This window comes from Berghia stephanieae, chromosome 8, assembly GCF_034508935.2.
Source record: "Berghia stephanieae isolate SIO BIC M18660-M18661 chromosome 8, UCSD_Bste_1.3, whole genome shotgun sequence".
Taxonomy (NCBI): Eukaryota; Metazoa; Mollusca; class Gastropoda; order Nudibranchia; family Aeolidiidae; genus Berghia; species Berghia stephanieae.
This window is the reverse complement of record NC_088367.1, coordinates 4,611,661-4,616,660: the sequence shown is the minus strand read 5'-3', so window position 1 is coordinate 4,616,660 and position 5,000 is coordinate 4,611,661. Positions and strand designations below refer to the sequence as shown.

Genomic DNA, 5,000 nt, shown 5'->3' with positions numbered 1-5,000 from the left:
ACGGATAAAATAGAGATTAATTCGATTCGAAAAGTGGAACACAAAAGCAGAATTTGCGAATGCCCGGTCCAGACATAAGCGCTATGGTCTTATTTATAAAGTGCAGAAACTTTGCAAATAAACGGAAAAAACAGATTAATTCTAATCGAACAGTGGAACACAAAGGCAGAATTTGCGAACAACCGGTCCAGACATAAGCGTTATGGTCTTATTTATAAAATCTAGAAACTTTGCAAATAAATGGATAAAATAGAGATTAATTCGATTCGAAAAGTGGAACACAAAAGCAAAATTTGCGAATGCCCGGTCCAGACATAAGCGTTATGGTCTTATTAATAAAATGCAGAAACTTTGCAAATAAACGGATAGACTAGATATTAATTCGATTCGAAAAGTGGAACACAAAAGCAGAATTTGCGAATGCCCGGTCCAGACATAAGCGCTATGGTCTTATTTATAAAGTGCAGAAACTTTGCAAATAAACGGAAAAAATAGAGATTAATTCTAATCGAACAGTGGAACACAAAGGCAGAATTTGCGAACAACCGGTCCAGACATAAGCGTTATGGTCTTATTTATAAAGTGCAGAAAATTTGCAAATAAACGGATAAGATAGAGATTAATTCGATTCGAAAAGTGGAACACAAAAGCAGAATTTGTGAATACCCGTCCAGGCATAAGCGTCATGGTCTTGTTAAATGAAACAATGCCATTTAAAAAAATATATGGTCAATGAGTAATTAAGCTAAATATGCGGAGTTCAAATAGATAACTTGATCTGTGAATTTTTTTTAATAATTAGCTGTTTTTATTCTCCATCATTTAGGTTATGTGATTAAGTTTATAATTGAAATACAAACTTTATCTCACTTATCAATGTTTTGCAATAAAGGAGAGTGTGAGTGAACATGAGCAAAGGAAATTATTTGAGAGAGTGATATTTATCATGCTTTTCAGTTTGTAGTTGAATTCTAGAATGGATTCTTTATAGTTCTCATTGATTGTATGTCAGTGTGTCAGTCTTTAGGACACCGATTACCCTAATGCGGCCACAATTTACAATGTGACGGCCACAAGCCCGTTAAACGCAGAGTGGGGTATTGTTGTTTGCAAGTAATGCTATGGTTTTAATAGGATATCTGTCTCCTATTAAAATACATTCCTGTGTTGGATTTTGGATTAAATTCATGTCTTCTTCGGATTTTGGGATATTTAATTTTCATGGATTGTGATTGTGATTCTCAAGACTATTAATGTAAGTAAATGCCCAAATAGATATTTTTATTCATTTATTCTTTATTTATTTTTTTTAGTTTTGTTTTGTTTTGAAGCATTTATTATAAGAAATATTGTACATATGCACTTATACACCAAAGACTATATCCTTTCAACTGCTTATTTATTATTATTATTATTATTATTATTATTATTATTATTATTATTATTATTATTATTATTATTATTATTATTATATTATTATTATTATTATTATATTATTATTATTATTATTATTATTATCATTATTATTATTATTATTATTATTATTATTATTATTATTATTATTATTATTATTATATAATGATAATAATAATAATAATAATAATAATAATAATAATAATAATAATAATAATAATAATAATAATAATAATAATAATAATAATAATAAATAATAATAATAATAATTAATAATAAGTGCATTGAGTGAAATCCCAATCATGGTTGCCCAAATAAAACTGGCGCTAGAATCCCGACTACCTGTCTAAACGAATGTTGTTTGTACGTACATACTAACTACACGTTCAATATCGGGGGCAGAAAATATACGTTTGGTTTTATGAAATTAAAACAGTAGTCCCACATTGTTCTTTGATGTTATTTGTGGTTGCATTTGCTTTGAAACTTACACATTATATTGTGTTACATTGTTTACAAAATATTTCTGGTACTCGTATGCATGTGTAGTCAACGGACCACCGGTCAATCGTGTTCTTTATTATTTTATTATTAATTTTGGCTTGACATCTTACATATGTGAATTTGACAGGTTGTTATGGATGGTAATTATAACATTAAGTGATTTTTAAACATTTTTACGGCGTTTTAAATGTCTTTCTTGCATTCATTGCCGAGCACCTCCACTTTTCTGTTACTATTTTAACGATCAGCTGATTTTCTCTTGCCTCCCCTTTAATTTCGCGGACTTTTTTCAGAACGAGGCGTGGGAGTGGCTAAGTGACCACCAGACAAGTGCAAGTGAAGGATATTATGTAAAACATCATACAAGCAGCTATTTGGCGTGACGGACGGGGTAGGGTATTTAAGGCCCAGTGGTATCGAAGACTCTTTTCCAAGAAATTCTGAATAGAGAAAGAGTGTGTGTGTGTGTGTGTGTGTGTGTGTGAGAGAGAGAGAGAGAGAGAAGAGAGAGAGAGGAGAGAGAGCGTGTGAGAAAGAGAAGGAAAGAGAAAGAGAAAAAAAAAAAAAAAAAAAAAAAAGAGAGAAAAGAGAGAGAGAGAGAGAGAGAGAGGGGGGGGGGGGGGGGGGGGACATATTTTTAATTTGCATCCGCCTTTTTCAATCATGTCCACCTGATATATTCGTTGTTATCGATATCAGCCGTTGTTTATCGTTTGTTTGTGTGATTAATTGAGGAGGGGGTAGAGTGGGGGGGGGGGGGGGGGGGGGGGGGGGGGGGGGGTGTAAGCTGCGTATTTGTTTATTTCCTTGATTTTTGTGATTGCTTTTCAAAAAATGAATTGGCGGAGGGGTGGCGGGTTGGCTGTTTTGTTTGTTTTTGTTTTTTGTATTTTTTGAAAAAAATATTTAATTAAAAAATAAATAGTTCTCTAGTCTATTTTTGATTACTTCTGAACAGTATACAATATATACAATATCTTTATTGATTTGGTTGTGTAAAGTATCCCACTTTTTGTTTCACCGTTCTAAGAATGTCAAATCTTACCATTATCTGAATTTAAAAAAAAAAGTCAATGTTAGATCATTTTTCATGTTCACCACATAATTTGATCTGTCATGAATAATAATAATAATAATAATAATAATAATAATAATAATAATAATAATAATAATAATAATAATAATAATAATAATAATAATAATAATAATAATAATAACAATAATAATAATAATAATAATAATAAAAATAATAATAATAATAATAATAATAAATAATAATAATAATAATAAAAATAATAATAATAATAATAAATAATAATAATAATAATAATAATAAAAACAAAAAATAGAAAAGAAATATAAAATCACAAATCTAAAACAGCCGATTCGAAATGAAAGTACAGGCGAATCTAAATGTAGTTGGAATCTAATTGAAGCAACATTTCCTGTTTTGATTCCTCATCAAAGACAGCAAATTCCAGAAAGCTCTTTGTTCAGTTTGTTACTTCCTTTCTTAGAAATGGTGATGTCATATTTATAACAGAGTGTGAGAGTAACCAAACTATAACGAAACTAATGGGGCTGGTGAAAAAGATAAACAAAACAAAAACAAACAAAAATCCGTTTTGAAAATAGTAAGGATGATGATGATGATCATCATCATCATGACCATCATCGTCATCATCACCACCATCATCATCATGACCATCATCGTCATCATCACCACCATCATCATTATCATCATCATGACCATCATCGTCATCATCACCACCATCATCATCATGACCATCATCGTCATCATCACCACCACCATCGTCATCATCACCACCATCATCGTCATGACCATCATCGTCATCATCACCACCATCATCATCATGACCATCATCGTCATCATCACCACCATCATCATCATGACCCATCATCGTCATCATCACCACCATCATCATCATGACCCATCATCGTCATCATCACCACCATCATCATCATGACCCATCATCGTCATCATCATCACCATCATCATCATGACCATCATCGTCATCATCACCACCAGCATCATTATCATCATCATCATCACCATCATCATCATCATGACCATCATCGTCATCATCACCACCATCATCATCATGACCCATCATCGTCATCATCACCACCATCATCATCATGACCCATCATCGTCATCATCACCACCATCATCATCATGACCATCATCGTCATCATCACCACCATCATCATCATGACCCATCATCATCATCATCATCATGACCATCATCGTCATCATCACCACCATCATCATCATGACCCATCATCATCATCATGACCCATCATCGTCATCATCACCACCATCATCATCATGACCATCATCGTCATCATCACCACCATCATCATCATCATGACCCATCATCGTCATCATCACCACCATCATCATCATGACCCATCATCGTCATCATCACCACCATCATCATCATGACCCATCATCGTCATCATCACCACCATCATCATCATGACCATCATCGTCATCATCACCACCATCATCATTATCATCATCATCATGACCATCATCGTCATCATCACCACCATCATCGTCATCATCACCACCATCATCATCATGACCCATCATCGTCATCATCACCACCATCATCATCATGACCCATCATCGTCATCATCACCACCATCATCATCATGACCCATCATCGTCATCATCACCACCATCATCATCATGACCCATCACCACCATCATCATCATGACCTTCATGTCATCATCACCACCCATCATCATGACCATCATCATCATCAGACCCATCTCGTCATCTATCACCACCATCTCATCATGACCATCATCATCATCATGACCCATCATCGTCATCATCACCACCATCATCATCATGACCCATCATCGTCATCATCACCACCTCATCATCAGACCCTTCATCGTCATCACACCACACAATCATCGACCCATCACGCATCATCACCACCATCATCATCATGACCCAATCATCGTCTCATCCACCACCATCATCACATACCATCATCGTCATCATCACCACCATCATCATCATGACCCATCATCATCATCATGACCC

At 34.2% G+C, this 5,000-nt stretch overlaps 1 protein-coding gene across 2 annotated transcripts in view; it reads right to left on the bottom strand.

Moving 5' to 3' along the window:
* The window catches only part of LOC144978049 (UDP-N-acetylhexosamine pyrophosphorylase-like), a 59,981-nt gene that overhangs the window by 37,315 nt on the left and 17,666 nt on the right, over positions 1–5,000 (bottom strand). The gene's annotated exons all lie outside the window — the stretch shown is intronic.